Source organism: Cavia porcellus, unplaced genomic scaffold, assembly GCF_034190915.1.
Source record: "Cavia porcellus strain 051 isolate PalLab524CR breed Dunkin Hartley unplaced genomic scaffold, mCavPor4.1 scaffold_10, whole genome shotgun sequence".
NCBI lineage: Eukaryota > Metazoa > Chordata > Mammalia > Rodentia > Caviidae > Cavia > Cavia porcellus.
This window is the reverse complement of record NW_026947493.1, coordinates 4,879,383-4,905,867: the sequence shown is the minus strand read 5'-3', so window position 1 is coordinate 4,905,867 and position 26,485 is coordinate 4,879,383. Positions and strand designations below refer to the sequence as shown.

The window sequence follows — 26,485 nt, the reverse complement described above, 5'->3', positions numbered from 1 at the left end:
TTCCTCTCCTGGGTATTTTCCCAGAAAAATTGAAAAGGTCACGTCACAGAGATACATGTACACCCATGTTCATAGCAGCACAATCTGTGATAGCTAAATCTTGGAAACAACCAAAATGCCCGTCAGCTGCTGAGTGGATGAAAAAAATGTGGTATTTGTATACAATGGAATGGGGCTGGGGATTTAGTTCAGCGGCATAAGCGCCTGCCTTGCAAGCAGGCAGTCGTGAGTTCAATCCCTGGTACCAATAAAAACAAAAAAGACAAAAAAAAAAAAAAAACTTAAGAGCTGTATACAATGGAATACTCCTCAGCTATAAAAAGGATGATCTTGAGACCTTCATAGCTAAATGGAGGTAACTTAAAAATATCCTCATTCGTGAAATAAACAAGACTCAGATTAGTAAATATCGCATTGTTACTCTGGTGTAAAAAAAGTAAAAACTGACAGAATAATGGCATCCAAAAGGTGTAATAAATAGGGTGAAAGTGAAAGGGAAGGAAAGTGCTCTAAAGAGTATACTGGTATGTATAGTGTGTAAGATAGATGACCATATTACTGAATGTCTTTTGGAACACTGAACAGAAGGATTTGCACTATCAGTGTTTGAGCGTCCAGCCACTATTTATGCTTTAATTTTGTGACTTTGGCAACTATTTTTTAAGATGACAATGAGTAATGTATCAACCAGCAATTCTATGATGATAATTTTTTGAACTCGATTTTGTTCTACCCTTTTCTGTTTTTCTGTTTTCTTTCTTTGAAAAAAAGAAGTATATGTAATGTAACAACCATTATTAAATGTCTTTCATTCTGTTTTGAAAATCTATAGTATTATTGTGTGAGTTTGCTGCTGTTTATGTTTTTTGCTTTTTGTTTTTTTCTCTTTAAAAAAGAATATAAAGGTTTAATTTATGATATTACATTTTATATACTTTGATATGAGATAATCTGAAGAGGATCTTTTGTAACCATGTGTGAGTGCATGTGCATATGTGTATTTTGAAAAAGAGAAAGAGTGAATGAATCTGAGTTGGTTTTTAAAGTTGTATTGCTTTATTTTGATTTATTTGAATTTTTTATTTTAAAGAGGGTAAAACAAATAGAACCAATTGAAACAAACCAGCATAAAAGATAACAGGACTTTAAAACATTATGAAATCAATAATAGTTATTACAGTGCCTTTGTCTTCAGAATAACTGCAGATAACTTTGGACATAGTAAAAATCAAACAGAACAAAATAGAAATGAAACAATAAAAACAAAATAATGAATGCAATAAAGAACCTGAAAAAAAGCCTATAGTAAATCCAAAATTGCTACCATAATATATCTTGCTATCTTTGAAATAACTGTTCCTGCCATTGGATTTGACATAATCAAAGGAAAAGAGAATAAAACCCAATCAAACAAAACAATGGAAGCAATACAGGACTTCCAAAGCAAGGCTATAGGAAATCAACAATGGCTTCAGCCCTCAGAATGAGAACATCCCCTAGATGTCACACTGCATACCACTATCATCTGAACCTATGATCAGACCACTGGCCATAGACTTGCTATATTAGTGAAATACCAAAGCACGACAGGCATCCAATTGCATTTCACCTGAATAGCTATCATCACAGCCTGAGTTCCTGTGGATAAGCCTATTGCTTATGGTGGGGCGAGGTTGGTTACTTCTTGTTTGCCAACCTGCATGCTGGAAGGGGCCAAGGTCTGTCTGTTCCAGTCTGGCAGTGGCCCATGCATGGCGCTGGTTCCTGCACTGAGCTTGCTTGCTGGTGTGGCTTTCTTTTGACCCCCCAGTCTGCAAATGGTACTGACTCACGAGGAGAGGTTGAACACTTTCTGTTCCAGTCCAGCAGCAGCCTGCGCATCTGATTATTCCCTATAGATGGAATCTTATATCATTTTTGAATTTTATTAAGAAATATTTGCTGCCTTGCTATAGTATATGAGTCTTCTCGTTGTAGAGAATAATGTTGGAAGAGTTTTAACTTCTTTGAAATCATTAAAATCGGTGATTAGATTATGACTTACTTTGAATCAGAATATTGGTTTAACTATATTCTCACTTCACTATTAAAATAATTTGTTCTAAGAATAACTATGTTGGTTTTGGAATTTTTGGATGAAATAGACATAACACATACCAGAGTATATCTTCGTATAATAAATTACACCCTTTAAAATAAAAAAAAAATGATGTTGTTAAAGTATGTGTTGGTGTATATACCTTTTGTATATGATATACCACATTTTAAATAATATTTAATAGTTTAAAGTGGCTTCCATTTTTTTTATCTTTTGATTTCATAACAGGCAAAATTCTATTCTGTACCTTTCAGGATTAAATGGCACACAGGCTTTAAAAGGATCTCACAAAGAACAAGCGGCAGAGCTTCAGTAGTTACTTAGCATCCTAGATGAGCAAAGTCCATTGCTGATTCACACGTTGCACTGTGTCCAGAGGTGTGCAGGCACACTTGCATACGTTTGTGTACATTTGAAGGAAAAATGTGATCATTTTTAATTATGGGAAATAATTATAGGATTGAAGTTACAAGTTAAACTAACAGCATTTTAGATGGTCAACTTTTATTCATTTCTTGCACAGAAAAATAGCATTCTTTCAAATCTGCCCTTAATTCTTAAAAATACATTATTTAGATGAGAGTCATCATTAACACACACATATTGCAAAATCTAGGAAAAACAAAATGATATAGATTATGGTACAGAAAACATAACCATGGAACAAAAAATAACTGGGAAAACAATAGTTATGTAAAATACTAGCAAAAATATTCCGGATTTGAACTTTTTATTATTGTTTCATTTATATATTTATCAAGAATATTCAGATACATGAGCTTTTTTCTATTTCCTAAAGGTAAACATTTAAACTAATCAATAAATGAAATATATGAAAACATTTGGCAAGAAGTGGGGCTCCACATAATATTCATGTTTAGAACTCTACAGGTGCTTTCTATTGATAACAAGGCATCTAGAATGACTTCCATTTACAGTGATTGCATGATTCAATCAATATGTGTTTGCCTGAATTGCTTTTCATCAAATAACACTGTGGAGAAAACCTACATAGTCAGAGATGTTCTTTGTGAGCATTTGCTGATCATAATTAAGACTTGTTTGTGCATAAAGATTTAGGTAGAAAAATGAAACCTGAGGTCTAGGCAATGGATTCTACTTAAGCAATATTATTTTCTAAACTTATGTACAATTTCAAGAAGGAAACATCCCTCCCTCTTATCTCTAGATCCTCTTTCCCCTCTTTCATTATTATTGTTACTAATGTTTTTAGTTCATGTTTATGACATAGTGTGTAGGTTCATTTTGGATATTTGGTACACATACATGGCACAACTTGAATATTTTTTCCTACCCTTTCCTGCCTGCTTCTCCATGCCCTTGGTCTCTTTGACCCTTCATTTGCAAAAGATCTATCTCTCTCTTTCATTCTGAGGGCTTTTTTTTCTCTTTATTTATACCTTGCCTTATTCACACGAGAGATACCATATGCTAGTCAAGCTTTCTTTTTCACTTCTTAACCACAGTTAATCACAATCTATTTAGTAATCCATGAGGGATACATTAATATGTATGTTGTCTACCATTGCCCATGCTCTGGGCCTAGATTGTACTTGATGCATGAGAAGAGGAAACATTCAGAAAGAAAATTTATTTTCATTCTATCACTTTTATATTTAAAATCATTTTCCCATCACTGTACATCTGTACCTGGTTTCTTTTGAAAGCATAGATTCCCATTTACTACCCCATTTCCTACTATTCCCATTTACTACTTCCCATTTACTACCCCTCTGATGGCCTGCTTTTCCTAAAGTTGGATCTGAGGTGTCCTACAGGAAAGTGATTCCTTCCTAATTCAGGAGTGCTCTTTTGTTATTTAGGAGCACAAACACAATAATAAGAACTTAGTTTTGTCATTGCATTGTACAACTTTGTAGATTGAGGAATTGCAAGGTCTTTGAGTTGTAATATTGAGAGCTATGTAAGTGACCTAAGTATAACAAATCAAGTGTATGTTAATGAGTTACCCTACCATGCTTTTATGGATGCTGGCAGAAGACATATGCTCCAGAGCCAGAAGTGATAGGTGTGTAACTCAGCAATAGCATTGCCTTGAAAATTGGTGTTTGTGTGGACACTTTGAGTGACAGTTCCTGAGGTGATGTGAAAAGGGCCACATGATGACCACACATGAAGTGGGTTGAGTTAGAGATGAGTAACCCCCATGTTCAGGGCACCTGGATTTCCCTTCACATCATTCTCTGTTATATAATCACATGCTTTTCGTTAGTGATACCATGATTGTATTTAATATTGTTTTATATAATTAATCAATTGGTGTTCACTCTGCCCATAAGACTGTAAAGATGTGTTTCAGTTTTATTTTTCATAGTATGCTCTGGGTATAGGAATAATACCACATGCACATAAGTTCCCTGATGGTAGGATTTGGTTCTGTTTTCTTCTGTGTCCCAGTTGCCTTAAGCAGCTAGTCGGTAAAGGAAAAAGTTCATCCCTCTATATCTTCCCATCCTTCTTTCCTCCTGTTATCTTCTTTCTGCTTCTCTGGATGTTTCTTTGTCTTCCTCTCAGTATTACAATGACATAACACTTTGCAGCTCATGCTCAAAGTGGAAGGAGTGTGTCTACCTATAGATATGTGTACATATGTAGAGGCATTTTATGTGGATCCTGGAAAAAAATACGTTATATATGTATAGATAAAGATTTTAAAAACAAATTAGGAATGTTAGAAGATGTTCTATTTTGGGTTACCAAAAGATAATAAGATAAATTAGAAGGTGAGTTAGTCATGACTGATGAGTCCTAAGTTCTAATTAATTGCAAAATTCTTATTCACCGTTAGATATTTTAAAGTGTACAATGTATTATTAAAGTAGTAGTTCTTAGAAGTACTTCACTGAGAGAGTTTAAGATCATCTCTGCAGTGATTAAGGAACCGCCCAGCTTCAAAAGACACTAGACTGGGCTCTGCAGGTTTTGGTTCTGCCTGGGCCACACCCAGTGGCCTCCTTTCAATCCTGGGACCTGGGCTCCCAGAGATGAGTTCTTACATACCAGCTCAAGTCCAGGAAGAGTTTAAGATCATCACTCCCACTGGTCAAGGAGATGCCCAACTTTCAGCCTCACTGGGCCCTGTAGGTTTCTCAGCCTGGCAGGGCCACACCCAGTGACCTTCTTTCAGTCTGGGAAACTAGGCTTCCAGGGGTGAGTCCAGCACACCAGCACTAGCTCTGGGGTAAGATTATCACTCCCAGTGGTTAAGGACCCGCCCAGCTTCCAGCCACACAAGACTAGGCTTGGCAGGTTTTGTGGCCCCACTAGACCACGCCCAGCGACCTCTTTCAGGAGAGTTGAGGGCATGTGAAGTGAGTTCCAGCACATTGGTGCTTGTCCTTGGAGAGCTTTGGACCATCATCTATAGTGGTTAGGTGCCCACCCAGCTTCCTGAAACACTAGAGGTGTGGGGAGGACCTGTGGCCTGACTGGACTATACTCAGCAACCTCCATTCAGTCCCAAGAGCTGAGGGCATAGGAAATGATTTCCAAAATGCCCAGGGGAAGCTTTGTAACATCACTTGACACACAGAAATATAGGAAAATCACAAAAGATCAAAATGTAATCTCAAATCTCCAGCCAATCCCAAGAAAGCATAGGATCAATGTACATAGAAGAACATGTATGCCATACACCTAAAATACCTGAAGTAATAGTAACTGAAATAAAGAAGCAACTCTGGGAAGCTTTAAAGGAATTCAAATTAGAAATAACCTTTGAGGTAAAAGAAGAAATGATAAGAGTAATGAGATTCTGAACACATTTAAAGAAGAGACAGTTAAAAAATTAGAGTAAAAAAATGAAAAGATACAATCCTTAATGAACAATATAAGAAACAATACATGAAGCAGATTCAAAGAGACACACAGGATATCAAAAATTCCATTGAAATTTGTCAAAACTGTCTCAGTGAAAGTGAAGATAGAATTTCAGACTTTAAAGACAGAATTGCACCTAGTGAACAGGAAAGGACAGCTCTTTTGAAAATAATAAACAAAATAATTCAACAGCTGCAAGATGATGCAAAGAAAAAGGTTGATAGGGATAAGTGCAAAAGATGGGGACAACACAGATGATATCAAGAGGCTATTTATAGAAGTAATAGCTGAAAATTTCTCAAACATGAGAATGGAAACTGACACTTGGATTAGTTAAGCCTATAGAACTCCAAATAACCATAACTAAAATAAAACTAAGCCCAGACATAAAAAATTCAACATAAGAATAGAATATTAAAAGCTGTTAGAAAAGACAGACCAACTATAAAGGAAGACCTGTCAGAATCACAGCAGACCTCTCAACACAAACAATGAAGTCAAGAAGAGCATAGAGTGAAGTATTTCAGATCCTAAAGGAAAATGATTTTCCACCTAGACTGATGTAGCCTGCAAAGCTGTCCTTCAAAATTGATGGAGAAATAAGATACTTCCATGACAACAACTGAAGAACTTCATGATCGCCAAACCAACCCTGCAAAGATTACTGAATGACAGTCTAGATACATTTAGGAAATAACATCTAAGCAAGGCAGACAATTAAATAGAATGGAAAGATAAAGATGCAACAGCAAAAAGATAACACGTCAACAATAAACCAATATATAACAGTTATAACGATTAATGTAAATGTTCTCAATTCACCAATTAAAAGAAACAGACTGGCAGAATAGATCAAGAAACAACATCCAATCATATGCTGTCTACAAGAAACCCATCTAACCCAAAAGGATACTCACAAACTGAAAGGATGGAAAGTAATACTTCGCAACAGGAACCCCCAAAAAGCAGGATTAGCTATTCTATTGGCAGACAATGCGAACTTTAAACCAAGAATGATCCTAAGAGATAAGGTCACTACCTGCTAGTTAGGAGACACCTTCAAGAGCATGAGAGAACAATTTTAAATATATTTGCACCAAATTCCAGACCATCCAGCTATAAAAATAAGTATTCACAGAAATGAAAAACCAAATACATGATAACACAATTATAACGGGATTGAACACAACATTGGCACCCAAAGACAGATCAACCAGACAGAATATCAGCGAAGAAATAGCAGAACTGAATCACACCTGTGAACAAATGAACGAGAGACCTATACAGAGTGTTCCATCCAGCAGTATCAGAATATACATTCTTCTCAGTGGTACATGGGAAATTCTCTTAAAATAGACAATATACTGGCCCACAGAACATATTTAAGTAAATGCAAAAGAGTTGAAACTATCCCATGCATGTTATCAGATCATAGCACCATGAAACTAGAAATTAATGATAAACTGCATAAACCCCACAAACACCTGGAAATTGAATAGTACACTCGAGAAATCAGTGGGTTACAGGGGAAACTAAAGAAGAAATTAGACAATACCTACAAGCAAAGAAAAATACAAGTACAACTTAGCAAATCTGTGGGATGCAATGAAAGCAATTCTCAGAGGAAAATTTATTTCACTGAGTTCCCCATTAGAAAAACAGAAAGAATACCAATAAACAACCTGATGCTACACCTAAAAAGAAGAGCAAGTCAAGCCCAAAGCCAAAAGAAGGTAGGAAATTATAAAAAATCTGAGCAGAAATTAATGCAATAGAAACTAAGAAAACAAAGAATCAATGAATCAAAGAGTTGGTTCTTTGAAAGAATAAGTAAAATTGATAAGCCCCTAGCAAACGTTATTTAAAAAAGGGAAGAAAAAGCTCAAATTCTTGCAATAAGGAATGAAAAAGGTGAAATCACTAAAGACTCTGTAGATATACAGAAGATCATTAACACCTATTTCGAAAACCTCTACTCTCAGGTTCGATAACACAGATATGGACAGATTCCTACAAACATATGAAGTATCAAAGCTGAACCAAGAAGATGTAAAACTGCTGAATAACCCCAATTTCTATTAACAAAATTGAAAATGTAATTGAGTCTTTACCTACAAAGAAAAGCCCAGGCCAAGACCGATTCATTGTGCAATTCTAAAAGAAATACAAAGAAGACTTAATGACTACACTCCTCAAACTCTTCAATGAAATCAAAAGATATGCAATTCTTCCTAAGTCATTCCTCAAAGCAAATATTACTGTAGCACCAAAACATGAGAAAGACCCAACTAAAAAAGAGAACTGCAGGCCAATCTTCCTAATGCACAGAGATTCAAAAATCCTCAATAAACTATTGGCAAACAGGATGCAGCAATTCATCAGGAAGATTATACACCATGACCAAATGGGATTCATCCCAGGCATACAGGGATAGTTCAACATACATAAATCAATAAATGTAATCTACCATATCAATGAAGCCAAAAGTAAGAATCAATGATCATTTCTATAAATGCAGAAAAGCTTTTGATAAGGTCCAACACATATTCTTTGTAAGAACCTTACAGAAAATTGGAATAGATGGTCTATCTCAATATGATAAAGGCCCTGTACGACAAACCAACAGCCAGCATTATATTAAATAGCCAAAAACTGAAGGCCTTTACCTTAAAATCAGACACAAGACAAGGACGTCCCTTATCACCACGCCTATTCAACGTACTATTGTAAATACTAGCCAGAGCAATTAGACAAGAGAGAAATAAAAGGGGTAAAGATAGGAAAAGAGGAAATTAAATTCTCATTATTTGCAGATGACATGATACTCTACATAAAAGACACCCAAAACTCCATTGAAAGATTCCTAGATATAATAAATTAAGCAATGTAGCTGGATACAAAAACAGTACTCAAAAATCAGTAGCATTCCTATACACTAACAACAAAATCACTGAGAGAGAAATAAGAGAAGCCATGGCTTTCACACATCCCAAAAATTGAAATGCTTAGAAATCTCATGAAACAAGTAAAAGATCTATACAGGGAAAATTATAATAAACTCCAATAGAAATAGAAGAGGAACTCTGAAAATCGAAAGACATCCCTTGTTCATGGATAACAAGAATAAACATTGGGAAAATGGCCGTTCTCCCAATACTGTTATACAGATTCAATACAATGCCAATGAAAGTTACCATCAACATTCCTCACAGATCTAAAGAAATCACTCCTAAAATTCATCTGGAACCAGAAAAGACCTAGAATAGCAAAGGCAATTCTAAGCAGCAAAGGTAAAGCAGGAGGCATCATAATCTCTGACTTGAAGTTATACTACAAAGCTACTGTAATAAAATCAACATGGTACTAGAATAAAACAGATCTGAAGATCAATGGAATACACTAGAAGTTACAACCACAACTACCAACACACTCAACCAGCTTATATTTGATAAAGGGTGCAAATATGTTCACTGGAAGAAAGATAGTCTCTTTAATAAATGTTGTTGGGTGCTCGCCTCAGTAGCACACATACTAAAATTGGAACGTAGCATGACACCTGTGTGAGGATGACACACAAATTCATGAAGGATTCCATATTTTTATGAGTGATGGATCCTAAAGGAAAATGATTTCCAACATAGACTGATGTATCTTACACACTATCCTTCAAAGTCAATGGAGAAATAAGATACTTCCGTTTCAAAGCATAGCTGAAGAATTTCGTGATCACCAAGCCAACCCCGCAAAGAATATTGAAAGACAGTTTAGATACACTTAGGAAAAAAACACTAAGCAAAGCAGACAATTAAACAGAACAGAAAGATAAAAATGCCACAGCAGAATGATAACATGTCAACAATAAACCAACAAATAACAGTTATAACCATTAATGTAAATGGTCTCAATGTGCCAATTAAAAGAAACAGACTGGCAGAATGGATCGAGAAACAAAATCCAACCATATGCTCTCTACAAGAAACCCAAATAACCAAAAAGGATACTCACAGACTGAAAGTCAAAGGATGGAAAACAATACTTCAGGCAACAGTAAACCCCCCAAAAAGCAGAAGTAGCTATTTTGTTTGCAGACAATGTGAACTTTAAATCAATAATGATCAGAAGAAATAATGAAATTCACTACATACCTCGTTAAGGGAAACTTCAGGAGGAAGAGGTAACTATCTTAAATATATATGCACCAAGTTCCAGCGCACCCAGTTATATAAAACAAGTATTAACATAAATGAAAAACCAAATTTTCTGTAACACAATTATAACAGGAGACCTTAACATACCATTGACAACAGATCAACTAGACAGAAAATTAGCTAAGAAATAACTGAATCACATCTGTAAACAAATGGACTTATAGACATATATGGAGTGTTTATTCAACAACATCAGAATACATATTCTTTGAAGCAGTACATGGGTCACTCTCTAAAATAGACCGTATATTAGCACACTGAACATATTTAAATAAATGCAAAAGAGTTGAAATTATCCCTTGTATGTTATCGGATCATAGCGCTATGAAATTAGAAATTAATGATAAGAGATACCTCAAAAATCCCACAAACACATGGAAACTGAATAACACACACGAGTAATCAGTGGGTCACAGGGAAAATTAAAGAAAAATTGAACAATATCTACAAACAAAAGTAAAATACAACCTACCGGAGTCTGTGGGATGCAATGAAAGCCATCCTCAGAGGAAAATTTATTGCACTGAGTTCCCACATCAGGAAAACAGAACAAATACAAATAAATAACCTGATGCTACACATCAAACATCTAGAAAAAGGAGAGCAAGCCAAGACCAAAGCCAAAAGAAGGTAGGAAAATATAAAAATCAGAGCAGAAATCAATGCAATAGAGCCTAAGAAAACAATCCAAAGAATCAATGAATCAAAGAGTTGGTTCTTTGAAAAAATAAAATTCATAAGCCCCTAGCCAGCATTATTTGAAAAAGCTCAAATTAATGCAATAAGAAATGAAATAGCCGATATCACTACAGACTCTGTAGAAATACAGATAATCAACATCTATTTTGAAAACCTCTACTCTCAAAGTTTTGATGACACAGAAGAAATAGATTTCTAGAAACATATAAAGTACCAAAGCTAAATCAAGAAGATATAGAAGTGCTGAATAACCCAATTTCTATTAATGAAATTGAAAATGTAATTAAGTCCTTACCTTCAAAGAAGAGCCCAGGCCCAGATGGATTCACTGCAAAATTCTACAAGAAATACAAAGAAGATTTAATGTCAACATTTCTCAAACTGTTCAATGAAATTGAAAGGGAAATAATCCTTCCTAAGTCATTCCTGGAAGCAAATATTACTCTAGTACAAAACCTGAGAAAGACCCAACTAAAAAAGAGAACTAAAGGTCAATCTCTCTAATGAACACAGGTGCAAAAATCCTCAGTAAAATATTGGCAAATAGGATGCAGCAAATCATCAAGAGGATTATACACCATGACCACGGAGGATTCATCCCAGGCTTTCAGGGATAGTTCAACATATTTAAATCAATAAATGTAATCTACCACTTCAATAAAGCCAAAAGTAAGAATAACACTATCATTTCTATAGATGAAAAGCTTTTGATAAGGTTCAACATTCATTTATGATAATAACTTTACAGAAAATTGTAATATATGGTATTTACCTCAATATAATAAAGGCCATCTATGACAAACCAACATTGAGTATCATAGTAAATGGCCAGGAATTAAAAGCTTTTACTTTAAAATCAGGCACAAGACATGGATGTCCCTTATCACTGCTCCTATTTAATATAGTACTGGAAATACTAGCCAGAACAGTGAGATGAGAGAGAAATAAAAGGGGTAAAGGTAGGAAAAGAAGAAGTTAAATTATTATTTGTTTGCAGATGACATGATACTCTACATAGAAGACCCCCAAAACTCCACTGAAAGACTCTTATATATAATAAATAAATTCAGCAATGTAGCTGGATAGAAAATCAATACTCAAAAATCAATATCATTGTTATACACTAACAACAAATTCACTGAGAGAAAAACAAGAGAAGCCACACCCTTCACACTAGCCACCAAAAAATTCAAATATTTAGGAATTATTCTCACGAAAGAAGTGAAAGACCTATATAGTGAAATGTATAATATACTGAAAAAAGAAATTGAAGTGAATTTCAGAAAATGGAAAGACAATGGAAGAATAAATATTGTGAAAATGGCCATTCTCCCAAAACTTTTATACAGATTCAATACAATCCTAATAAAATACCATCAACATTCCTCATAGATCTAGGCAAATCACACCTAAAATTCATCTGGTGTGAGAAGACACCTAGAATATCAAAGTTCTAAGAAGTAAAGGCAAGTCAGGAGGTGTCACAATCCTTGACTTGAAGTTATACTACAAAGCAACTGTAGTAAAATCAACATGGTACTGGAATCTAAACAGAGCTGCAGATCAATGGAATAGATAAGAAAATAAAACCACAATACCAACACACTCAACCACCTTATCTTTTTTTTAATTTTTTATTTAAAGAAAAGTAAACAAAAAAATACATGGAGATAAAAAAAGGGTAGAAATAATACAAAATTACAGAAAAACAAACAGTAAGAAATTGCTGGTTGATAAGTTACATATTGTCATCTTAGAAATAGCTGCTCGGGTTATAGAATTAAAGTATTTAGAATGACATTCAAAAAGTGACACTACAAACATTTCTCCTCAATGACCGAACAAAAGCTCAGTAATAATGGTTATCAGTCCTACACATTTGTTTTACATCTCAAAGAGGGTAAGATTAAACATATGAAAACAGAACAAAACAGTTAAAAAACCAATTTAAAGAAATACAGATTTCAAAGCAAGTCCACTGGAGATCTTCACTGTCTATCTAACTGTCTCTAGTTTCTTACAAATAGTTGTCCCCATCTTCACCCACTTTATATACTAATTGCATATTATAGAACTAATCAAATCATTACAGGATGATGAAGGCTTTTTAGGTCTTCAAGATCTAACATTAGGGAAGACAATAATAACTACCATTGCATCTCTCATTCTCTTTGTGATAGCTGTCCCCATCTCTACATATGCTGAAATTGAACTCAAGAAACCAGTCCAGTGTCATTCTAATCAGCGAACAATAGTATTGCTAGAATTTATATCATAATGCTACAAAATTAGCCTCGGGTTTCTTAGCGTCTCTTCCTCAGAGTACCTGTTCATTACATCTTGCATTATATAATCTGTTCCCATAAATAATTAAAAAAAAAACTCATGTGTGAATTTCTACATATATATCTATCCTCTCTGTACTATAGGGAAAACCAAGTCGTAGCAAGACAGCAAAACAATTTCCTAGAAAAACATGCAATGGATAAGACATATAAGACCACAATATAGATGATCTTCCGTAGTTACTATGTTTTCTCTTGTTATTTCCAATAGATTTGTCCACAACACTGGCTTATTATAGTTAAACATAGTATTACCTATTTTTATAAAAACTTAACTTTGACAGCATTGTAGGATTTGAGAGCTGTTAATAGTTAATACCAGTATGGATATCCTTTACATCTTGTCATCTTCAGAGTAGTTGCCTCTACTTTTAGGGTTGATACTAACAAGCATACCGAATTCAAATAAAATCAGCTAAGGCCAACCCATAGTCTTATGATTCAGATTCAGTTAAGATCAGTCATAGTAAGACAATGTAAGTAATACAGGATTTCAGTTTAAGTTAATAGGAAAGTAAGGATAGTTACCATGGTATAACCTGCCATTTTTGGGTCAAGATGTCTGTGCCCTCAAATCTTACATGAGTGGACAGACCAGAACAAATTAAATTCGAACTAAATATGGCGATAAGACTACTGTGTCTTTTAAATCCTTATACACCATTAACAATGACCTCTGCCTTTTTTTTATAGTGTTTCAGAGCTGTCTATACTAAAGACTATAGCTTACCGTCTCTGCCTCATGTCTGCTACTCCACTTTTCTGCTATAATTTGTCCACCTTATTCCCTCATTCCACTGTGTGCCCCGTTCATTGAGGCCTCTCTGCCACTGCTGCTGGAATCCTGGTATCCCTTCCTCTCTTTCTCTGGAATGTCCTTCAGCACTCTCTGTAGGGTTGGATTGGTGGCCACGAACTCCCACAGTTCCTCCTTGTCTTGGAAGCATCTTATTTCTCCATTAATTTTGAGAGAGAGTTTTGACGGGTATATGAGCCTTGGTTGCATATTATTTTCTTTCAGGACTTGGAATATTTCTGTCCATTCCCTTCTTGACTTAAGAGTTTGTGTTGATAACTCTGTTGTTATTTTGATAATTTTCCCATTGTAAGTAATCTGCTTCTTTTCTCTGGCTGCTTTTAATATTCTGTTCTTTTGGTGGATTTCTGGAATCTTGATTAGTATATGTCTAGGCATAGATCTGTTTTGGTTGTAGGTAACTGGTGTTCTGTATGCCTCTTTTATCTGGATATCATTTGTTTTTGCTATACATGGGAATTTTTGCTTTAATATATCTGTGAACATTCTTTGTATTTCATTTTTGGTTGCTCCTGCTTCCTCACTCACATTCTTTATTCTTAAGTTATGTATCTTTTTGTCATCTTCTAGGTTTTGAATTGTTTCTTTCTGGTTCCTTGTTATTTTTAAGAGGCTTTTTCTTTCATGATCATATGCCATAAATCTCTCTTCAAGTTTCAGAAGGCTGTCTTTAGTTTCTGTCAAGGCATTTTGCCAGTGTTCAATGGAGTTTTTAGTTTCCTGGTAATCTCTTTGGATCTGTTTCATGTATTCTAAGTTATGTTTAAATTCTTCTTCAGAAGTTTCTTTTTCTTTTCTGATTTCCTCAATTCTTCCATCTGTGTTCTCTTGGGCGGGGCTTGTCATTTCTTTAATTAATCTCTTTATATGTTGCCTTACTTGGATCAGGAGTACAGCTTTACGTTCATCTATGAGGTCATGAAGGTATTTTTTAATTTCGGCTGATGCTGTGTCGAGTATTGGATGGTTACTGTGCTTGTTCTCTTCAGTGTTTACTTCTCCTGGGCTTATTTTCTCATGTTGGGCAGCTGGAGATTTTTTTTTTTTAATCTCTTGTCATGTTTCTGGTTTCTTTCAGACTGGAGTGTCCTGGGATTCTCTCACCCTCTCCGAATTACTTAGGGCCTTTCAGAAGCGTGCTGACTTGAGTTTTTGCCATCCTCCCCAATTTGCTGTTATCTGCTGTAGGCTGGGATGCAGGGGCGGTACAGGCTAGCCTCCAGCCTCTGTGCCAGTCAATCCGTCAATTAGGCTGTACTTTCAGGATGTCACTGAGTTGTGACTATTTTGTATCTGCTTATTGGGCCCCAAGCAGAGGCTTGGTTTAGCCCCAGTAGCTCCTGCCAGTTCTCTCTGTACCAGAAGCAGCTGACTAATGTCACTATGGCACAGGGTTCTGCCCAAATCTCAGCTGTTCCCTTCCAGACCTCTCTGTGACAGGAGCACCAGGACAGCAGATCTGCCCAAATCCAATATGTCTTCTCTATATGATGCTGAAGCCAGCACAGCGTCAGGCTCTGCCCAATTTCAAGATGTCCTCCACCAGACCTCCCTACAGGGGGACTCGGTGATGTCATCGAGCTATAGGTTCTGCCCAACTCTAAGATGTCTGCTGCCAGATTTTCTGTGTTATTGATGTCCCCGTGGTGGCAGGCACTGCCCAGTTCTAAGATGTTCTCTGGCCAACCCCAGCAGCTGCGGGGTCCCCGGTACTCACCATGGTTCGGTGCAGGTCTTCCTCTTGGGATTACTGCACACCACACCGCTCACCCTCACTGTGCTCTGGGCACAGCGTGGAATGGTCAGAAAACTGCACAGCATTCAGCTTGGCAGCTCCAGAGCCTTGCACACTCTCCTCTGGTGCAGCGGGGCAGTCCTGGCTGCTTCTCGTGTCCCAGGTCTCAGTTTCCAGCAGTCACCAAAAGCCAACACAGCTTTTCCTGTTGGGTCCACGGGTCAGTTTGCTGATTTAAAGGTGCGGGATTTGCAGCCTCCCGTTATCAGCCTTCACAGTCTCAGCACGACTTTAAATCCTCCAGCTGCGCTGTCTTGGTTAATAAGAATCATTATCCATTCATCTGGCCCTCTCCATGTTGTCATATTCTAGCTTCTAATATGATTTCTCCAGAGAGACTCTCCACCCGATCCCCTAGCAAGCCACCATTTTTATGACTCCCACCTTGTCTTTTTTAAAGGGACCACACAGTTTCACTGAAAGAATGATAGTCTCTTTAACAAATAGTGTTGGAAAAATGGCTCTCTATATTCAAAAACTAAAACTAGAACCATGCCTATCACCATGTACTAAATTAAAATATAAATGGATCAAAGATCTGAATATTAAAACAGAAACACTAAATCTATTGGAAGACAAATTGGGTAAAAACTTGAATACATAGGGGTTTGTAGAGAATTCATGAACAGAACTCAAACTGCGTGGGAAATACTTCCCAGAATCAATAACTGGGACCACCTCTTCTTAAAAACTTTCTGCATGTCAAAAGAAATCTCCAGCATAGTGAAAAGGAAACACAGTTCTTGGGAAAAAATCTTAGTGTACTCTCCCTTAGGCAAAGGACTTCTGCTAAAACATATAAAGAATTTAAAAAAAAAAATCAGACCACAAAAATTCAAAGATCCAATCCAACAATGGGCATCTGAGATGAATACACACTTCTCAGATGAAGAAATACAAATGGCATGAAAAATGTTCATGAAAAAATGTTCATCATCTTACTTAGAGAAATGCAAATTAAAACCACACTGAGATTCCATCTCACTCCTGAAATAACGGACAGGATCAAGAAAACCACCAACAACAAATGCTGGAGAGGCTGTGGGGAAAAAGGAACTCTTCTGCACTATTGATGGGAGTGTAAACTGGTGCAACCATTGTGGAAGTTATTCTGGAGATTTCTCAAAAAGCTAGGATTTGAAGTCCCATTTCTTCCAGCTATCGCACTTCTAGGCATATTCCCAGAAGAACGGAAAACAGCATACCTCAGTGATGTATGTGCACTCATGTTTATAGCAGCACAATTTATAATAGCCATATCTTGGAAACAACCTAAGTGTCCATGCACTGAGGAATGAATAAAAAATGTTGTGGTAATTTTATACAATGGAATACTACTCAGCTATAAAGAAGGATCACATTGAGGTATTTATAAATAAATGGATGCAGCTTGATACCATGGTCATAAGTGAAATAAATCAATGTCACATATATGAATACCAAATAGTTTCCTTAGTGTAGGAAATGATAAGAATACATAAAAGTGTGTGGTAATCATGATTCCCCATTATATGGCTCTGAAGCCTTATAAAGTTTTGACTCATTAATTCAAATTGTTTTATTCTGGGCTGTTTGATTTTATTGTCTGTGATGACATGAACAGCTATTTTGAAGAAAATAAGACATTATAATAGCTAATTTTGATTTAACATCATCTTGTTTTGAAGTCCCATAATCTGTTGTTCTTCTGTCTCGATTGGTTTTATCATGTTGCATCTTATTGGATTTTATTATATGTGATAGCATAAGCAAAATTTTTTATAGGCAAAGAGATAATATAGGAACTATTGTTCATTTTCTGTTTCCTGGTTCTAAATATCGTGTAATACTTTCATCTTCTTAGTGATTTCACACTGTCTTGATATATTTGATGTCATCGTATACAAAGTTATGCTCAAATATTTCAAGTAAAGAGACACTATGGTAACTACTATTAAGTCAGATTATCTTTTGGTGAAACACTATGTTGCTAAAATTGTTCTGTTCTGACCTGTATTGTTATGTTGTTATGTCCTCCTTTATCTCAATCTCCCCCTTTTTTAAAAATTTATTTATTTTTTTAATTAAAGGAAAATTTTGTAAAAATTAGGCTATATTTTAGTAAATCTTTTGATTTCCTAAAAACTTGATTTCAAGGCCTGTATTGCTCTTACCATCTTGTTTTGGCTGATTTTACTCTATTCTGTTTTGTTTGAAAGTATCAAGTTTGAGGGTATAGGCAACTACTTTGTAGTCAGTAAGATTCACTATGCTTCCCATTCTGGTTTAACTATTATCTTCTTTTGAAGTCCTTTATTGTCTCCAATGTTTTGATTTTATTGATTTGTTCTCTACTGTTTTGTTCAATTTTGTTATACCTGATGAGATAGGCAATTCTTTTTAAGGTAGCAAGAGGTATTATGGTAACCATTTTTGATTACCTTGTATTCTTTTTTTACATCATGTACTATGTCTATCCATTATTTTGAATGACTGTGCTTTGGCTTGTTATGTTTGGTTTTATTCTCTTCCAGAAAAAAGTAATAAGAACTGTGGGGGTAATAGAACCCAAAATGTGTAATAGTTACTGTAAAAAAGAGAGGAAAAGAAAGTGCTCTAAAGGTTACAACTGCAAGTGTTTATGTGTGTAAGATAGACGACTATATTACTGAGTTTTTGTTGGATCATTGAACACAACTGTTTGCAGTCTCACTGTTTGAAAGTCCACTTTGTATGCTTTAATTTTTATAACTTGAACAACTATTTCTAAGATGACAAATTGTAATCTATTAACTAGTGATTTCTTACTGTTTTTTTTTTTTTTTAATTCTCTATTACTTGTACCCTTTTACTGTTTTGGATTTTTTTTCTTTAAATAAAAATTAAAAAAAATAAATAAATGTTGCTGGAAAAACTGGCCCTCCATATGCTGAAAACTAAAACTAAACCCGTGACTATCACCTTGCACTAAGCTAAAATCTAAATGGATCAAAGATCTGAATATTAAAACAGAAGCACTAAATCTATTGGAAGACAAATTGGGTAAAAACATTGAAGACATAGGGGTAGGTAGAGAATTCATGAACAAGAATCAAACCACAGGAAAAATACTTCCTAGAATCAATTGGGATTACATCTTATTAAAAAGTTTCGGCATGCTAAAAGAAATCTCCAGCATAGTGAAAAGAAAACCCAGAAACTGGGAAAAAATCTTAGTGAACTGTCCCTCAGATAGAGGACTTCTGTCTAAAATATATAAAGAATTAAAAAAAATCAGACCCCTGAACTTCAAAGACCCAATCCACAAATGGGCATGTGAGATAAATATACAGTTCTCAGATGAAAAACTACAAAGGGCTACTAAATACATAAAAAAAAATGTTCATCATCTTTAGTCATTAGAAAAATATAAATTAAAACAACACTGATATTCCATCTCATTCCAGAATGAATGACCCGGGTCAAGAAATCTACCAACAAAAAATGCTGGAGAGGCTATGGGGAAAAATAACCATCCTGTACTGTTGGTGGGAGTTTAGTTTGGTGCAACCAGTATGGTGGTCAGTCTGGAGATTCCTCAAAAAGCTAGGATTGGAAGTCCCATTTGCTCCAGGTATTCCACTTCTAGGCATATTCCCAGAAAAACTGAAAAGACCATACCACGGTGATATGTGTGCACCTGTGTTTATAGCAATACAATGTGTAATTGCCAGATATTGGAAGCAACCTAAGTGTCCATCAACTGAAAAATGGATAAAAAATTTGTGGTATTTTTATACAATGGAGTACTACTCAGTTATAAAGAATGATCACATTGAGATATTTATAAGTAAATGGTCTCAACTTGAGACCATTCTCAGAAGCAAAATAAGTCAAGCTAACATGTATAAATACCATATAGTCTCCCTATTTTAAGAAGTGGTAAGAGTATATAAGAGTTTATGGTAATCATGATTCCCCATTACATTGCTTTGAAGCCTTATAATGGTCCCATTCATTGTTGTAACCCCCCCAAAACAAGGCCCCATGATGAAAAATGATAAATGGGTCAAGACAATGTCTTTTATAAAAGAAGCGCTTTTACTTTCACTGTCTCAGTGACACAGTGCAGATGGAATTTGCAAAGCTGTGCAACTGAGTTAGAATTTTGACTGATTTTTACAGTTCATTTACGATTAGCTCATTGATCATTAAGTACATAGTGATGAGGAACAGAAACAAGGTGGGCCTTTGTTCCCCTTTGCTGGAGGTCAGAGGCATTTCACAGTGGGTGGTTAGCCAGTTCATAGCCCCTGGTCTGCCAATTCCAGGAACATTTGTCTCTCATAAAGGGAACAAAAGTTGACACAGCAAACAGGTTACTAAGGTTGGGGTGGAAAGATGCGTACAGAACAGCATGACCGATGTGGTCAGTTAATTTATAACAATGTGGTCAGTGCTCCAGGTACATGGTTACTAGGGTGATAAATATAGAGCATAACATTCATTAGTTGGAATGGGCTTATCCTGGCTTGTTTGATTTTATTATTTATTTTATTGTAGTATTTATAGCTTTTTGAATAAAGCAAGATATTATAGAGCCAGTGCTGATTTAATATCACCTTGCTTTGAAATCTTACCATGATTTTGTTCTGTTTCCATTGGTTCTATTATGTCTTATCTTACTGGATTTTTATATGTGTCGTAGTATAAAATTTCTTATGGACAATGAGATAATATAGTAGTCATTGTTGGTGTTCTGTTATTTTGTTCTGAATGTCCTGTAATACTTTCATTCTCTTGAATGGTTTTATACTATTTTGTTACGTTTGATACTATTGTATGTGAAGGTATGCTCAACTGTTTCAAACAAAGAGCCATTATGGTAGCTACTGTTAATTATGGATTTTCTTGTGGTGAAATATTGTGTTGCTTAAATTGTTCTGTTCTGATCTGATTCATTATGTCCTCTTGTCAGTGTTTGAAATAAAAATTAAAAAAGAACTTTACAGATTTTTACATATATTAAAAATAGTGTGATGTTATTAAAGTAGCACTTTCTACAGATTCTAATATTAGATTTGTATGCTAATTTGAAACAAATAATTAAAACAAGTCGTGTACTTAACTGAGGTTTCTCTTTAAGATAGCTTTTAAATATTGCTTGGATATTTTTATTTAAAGAGAAAAAAATAAAGGACATAAAAAAACAAAGCAGTAAAAGGGTACAAATAATACAGTATTTCAAGAAAAAAAATATACAATAAGAAATCACCAGTTACTCGGTTACATATTATCTTCCCAGGAACAGTTTTCCAAATTACAAAATTAAAGCATATAAAGTGGACATTCATACAGTGAAACTGGAGATGATCCAACAAAAGCTCAGTAATATGGTTTTTCATCCTACACACTCAAACGTACCTGCAGTTATATCCTTTAGTCCACCTTCCTTTGCTGTCTTTTTTACAATAACAATTAGACTTTTTCGGTGTTATTACTCCCACGGTTCTTATTACTTTTTTTGAAGTGAATAAAACCAAATGTGACTAAGCTAAACAGAGTCAGTTAGAACAGAAGGGTGGGCATAGCACATGACGCAAAAATAGAATATCAGGTGATCAAAAGTGGTTACCATTGTGCCTCTTGCTATTTTTAAATTGAGTTGTCTATATCATCAGGTATAATAGAATTGATCAAAACAGTACAGAATAAGACCAATAAAACCTACACTGAAGACCTTGCAGGACTTCAAAAAAAAGGATAATAGTCAAGCCATAATGGGCATCATAGTATATCTTATTGCCTTCAAAGTGGTTGCCTATACCCTCAAACTTGATACTATCAAACAAAATAGAATATAGAATAATCAGACAGAACAAGATGGGGAGAGCAATACTGGGGTTCAAATCAGGTTAATAGGAAAACCAAGAAAGTTACTATAATGAGTCCCACTATTTTTAATTTAGTTTTCCCTTAATTAAAAAATGAGAGAAAATAGATTAATTTTTAAAAAAGGGGGGGGAGATTGAGATAAGAGAGGACATTGTAACAGAACAACGCAGGGGAGAACCGATCCATTCAAGCATCATTGTGTTTCACCACCAGATAATCTAACATAATAGTAGTCGCCATAGTGCCTCTTTCCTTAAATTGAGTATAACTTCCTATGCTATAACAGCAAGCATATCAAGACAGTGTGATGCCATTCAAGAGAATGCAAGAATTACAGGGTATTTAGAATGAGCTAATAGAAAATGAACAACGGTTTTTTCATTATCTCTTTGCCTATAAAGAATTTTGTTTATACTATAGCATATAGTGAAATATAGTAAGATACAACATGTTAAAACCAGTGGAAACAGGTGTATCACAGCTTGATGGAACTTCAAAACAAGATGATATTAAATCAGCACTAGTTTTTATGTTGTGTTCTTCTCTTCAAAATAGCTATTTGTACTATCATAGATACTAAAATCGAACAACCCAGGTTAAGACCATTGCGGTTAATGAATGAAAACATTATATGACTTCAAACCAATATGATTGGGAATCATGATTACCACATACTTTTATGTATTCTTATCATTTCTTACACTAGGGAAACTATTCGATATTTATACATGTGAGTTTGATTTATTTCACTTATGAGTATGGTCTCAAGCTGTGTCCATTTATTTACAAGTGTCTCAATGTGATCATTCTTTATAGCTGAGTAGTACTCCATTGTATAAAAATACCACAACTTTTTTATCCATTCTTCAGTCGATGGACACTTAGGTTGTTTCCAAGATCTGGCTATTACAAATTGTGTTGCTATAAACATGGGTGCACATATATCACTGTGGTACGATGCTTTCAGTTCTTCTGGGAATATGCCTATAAGTGGTATAGCTGTGTCAAATGGGGCTTCCATTCCCAGTTTTTTGAGAAATCTCCAGACTGACCTCCACAATGGTTGCACTAGTCTACACTCCCACCAACAGTGCAGGAGAGGTCCTTTTTCCCCATAGCCTCTCCAGCATTTGTTGTTGGTTTTCTTGATCTTGGCCTTTCAGCAGTGAGATGAAATCTCAGTGTGGTTTTAATTTGCATTTCTCTAATGACTAATGATGATGAACATTTTTTCATATATTTATTTGCCATTTGTATTTCTTCATCAGAGAATTGTTTATTGGTCTCAGATGCCCACTTTTGGATTGGATCTTTGAATTTTGGGGGTCTGATTTTTTTTTAATTCTTTATATGTTTTAGACAGAAGTCCTTTGTCTGAGGGGCAGTTCACTAAGATTTTTTCCCATTTTGTGGGTTTTCTTTTCACTATGCTGGAGATTTCTTTTGATGTGCAGAAACTTTTTAATAAGAGGTGATCCCAGTTATTGATTCTGGGAAGTATTTCCCGTGCACTTTGAGTCCTGTTCATGAATTCTCTACCTACTCCTGTATCTTCAAAGTTTTTTACCCAGTTTGTCTTCCAATAGATTTAGTGTTTCTGTTTTAATATTTAGATATTTGATCCATTTAGATTTTATTTTAGTACATGGTGATAGGCATGGGTCTAGTTTTAGTTTTCGGCATATGGAAAGCCAGTTTTTCCAGCACCATTTATTAAAGAGACTGTCGTTCTCCCAGTGAACATGTTTGGCTCCTTTATCGAAGATAAGGTGGTTGAGTGTGTTTGTAGTTGTCCTTGTATCTTCTAATCTGTTCCACTGATCTTGAGCTCTCTTTTGGTTCCAGTACCATGTTGATTTTACTACAGTTGCTTTGTAGTATAACTTCAAGTCAAGGATTGTGATACCTCCTGCCTTGACCTTGCTGCTTAGAACTGTCCTTGCTATTCTAGGTCTCTTCTCGCTCCACATGAATTTTAGGAGTGATTTCTCGAGTTCTGTGAAGTATGTTGATGGTATTTTTATCGGGATTGCATTGAATCTGTATAAAAGTTTTGGGAGAATGGCCATTTTTGCAATATTTATTCTTCCTATCCATGAGCAAGGGATGTCTTTCCATTTTCTGAGATCATCTTAAATTTCATTTTTCAGTGTATTATAATTTTCCTTGTTCAGGTTTTCACTTCTTTCATGTGAGTAATTCTTAGATATTTCATTTTTTTGGTTGCTAGTGTGAAGGGTATGGCTTCTCTTATTTCTCTCTCTGTGACTTTGTTGTTAGTGTATAGGAATGCTATTGATTTTTGAGTATTGATTTTATAGCCAGCTACATTACTGAATTTATTTATTGTATCTAGCAGTCTTTCAATGGAGTTTTGGGGATCTTCTATATAGAGTATCATGTCATCTGCAAATAATAATAGCTTAACTTCTACTTTTCCGATCTTTATGCCTTTTAGTTCTCTCTTGTCTAATTGCTCTGGCTAGTATTTCCAGCACTATATTAAATAGGAGGGGTGATAAGGGACATCCTTGTCTTGTGCCTGATTTTAAAGTAAAGGCCATCAATTTTTGGCCATTTAGTATGATATTGGCTCTTGGTTTGTCATAGACGGCCTTTATTATAATGAGATACAGACCATCTATTCCAATTTTCTGCAAGGTTTTTATCATGAATGAATGTTGGACCTTGTCAAAAGCTTTTTCTGCATCTATAGAAATGATCATGTGGTTCTTACTTTTGGCTCTATTGATATGGTGTATTACATTTATTCATTTACGTATATTGAACCATCCCTGCATGTCTGGGATGAATCCCACTTGGTCATGGTGTATGATCTTCTTGATGATTTGCTGCATCATATTTGCCAATATTTTATTGAGGATTTTTGTATCTGTGTTCATTAGGGAGATTGGTCTGTGGTTCTCTTTTTCAGTTGGGTCCTTTTCAGGTTTTGGTGCTAGAGTAATATTTGCTTCTGAGAATGATTTCAGAAGAATTGTTTCCTTTTCAATTTCATTGAAGAGTTTGAGGAGTGTTGGCATTAGGTCTTCTTTGTATTTTTGTAGAATTCTGCAGTGTATCCATCTGGGCCTGGGCTCTCCTTTGTAGATAAGGATTTAATTACATTTTTTATTTCATTAATAGAAATTGGACTATTCAGTAGTTTTACATCTTCTTGACCTAGCTTTGGTACTTTGTATTCTTCTAGGAATCTGTCTATTTCCTCTGTGTTATCAAACCTTTGAGAGTAGAGGTTTTTGAAATAGGTATTGATGAGTTTCTGTATTTCAATAGGGTCTGTAGTGATTTCTCCTCTTTCATTCCTTATTGCATGCATTTGAGCTTTTTCTTCCCTTTTTAAAATAAGGTTGGCTAGGGGCTTATCAATTTTATTTATTCTTTCAAAGAACCAGCTTTTTGACTCATTGATTCTTTGGATTGTTTTCTTAGTCTCTATTGCGTTGATTTCTGCTCTGATTTTTATAATTTCTTCTCTTCTTTTGGCTTTGAGCTTGACTTGCTCTCCATTTCCTAGCTGTTTGAGTGGTAACATCAGGTTATTTATTTGTATTCGTTCTGTTTTCCTGATGTGTGAACTCAGTGCAATAAATTTTCCTCTGAGGACGGCTTTCATTGCATTCCACAGATTCTGGTAAGTTGTACTTGTGTTTTCATTTTCTTGTAGGTATTGTTTAATTTCTTCTTTAATTTTCTCTGTGACCCGCTGATTACTCAAGAGTGTGTTATTCAGTTTCTATGTGTTTGTGGGAATTTTGTAGTATCTTTTATCATTAATTTCTAATTTCATAGCACTATGACCGAAAGCATGCAAAGGATGATTTCAACCTTTTGCATTTATTTAGATATGTTTTGTGAATTAATATATGGTCAGTTTTAGGAAATGATCCATGCACTGCTTGTTGTTGGGTGGAATACTCTGTATACGTCTATTAAGTCTATTTGTTCACAGGTGTGATTCAGTTCTTTTATTTCTTTGCTGATTTTCTGTCTGGTTGATCTGTCCATTGATGTCAATAGTGTGTAAAATCTGTTAGAATTGTGTCACTGTTAACTTGGTTTTTCATTTCTGTTAGTACTTGTTTTATATAACTGGGTGCTCTCGAATTTGGTGCATATATATTTAAGATAGTTATCTCTTCCTCTTGGAGTTTTCCCGTAACCAGTATGTAGTGACTTTCTTTATCCCTTTTCATCATTATAGGCTTGAAGTTCACATTGTATGCAAACAGAATAGCCACGCCCGCTTTGGGGGGGTTCCTGTTGCATGAAGTATTGTTTTCCATCCTTTGACTTTCAGTCTGTGGGTATCCTTTTGGTTTAGATGGGTTTCTTGTAGACAGCATATGGTTGAATTTTGTTTCTTAATCCATTCTGCCAGTCTGTTTATTTTAATTCGTGCACAGAGACCATTTACATTAATGGTTATAACTGTTATATATTGGTTTATTGTTGACATTTTCTGCTGTTGCATCTCTATATTTCAGTTCTGTTTAATTGTCTGCTTTGTTTAGTGGTTTTTTCCTAGATGCATTTAGGCTGTCTTTTAGTTTTCTTTGCAGGGTTGGCTTGGTGATCATGTAGTTTTTCAGCTGTTCTTTGTCATGGAAGTATCTTATTTCTCCATCCATTTTGAAGGACAGTTTTTCAGGGTATATCAGTCTAGGTTGGAAATCATTTTGCTTTAGGATCTGGAATACTTCACTCCATGCTCTTCTTGACTTTATTGTTTGTGCTGAGAAGTCTGCTGTGATTGTGATAGGTTTTCCTTTATAGGTGATCTGTCTT

General features: G+C 35.2%; 1 protein-coding gene and 1 pseudogene across 10 annotated transcripts in view; both read left to right on the top strand.

Annotated features, from left to right (window-relative positions):
• Khdrbs2 (KH RNA binding domain containing, signal transduction associated 2) overlaps positions 1-26,485 on the top strand; it is a 636,480-nt gene that overhangs the window by 82,332 nt on the left and 527,663 nt on the right. The window lies entirely within an intron of this gene.
• LOC111754630 (U6 spliceosomal RNA) lies at positions 9,467-9,560 on the top strand (annotated as a pseudogene).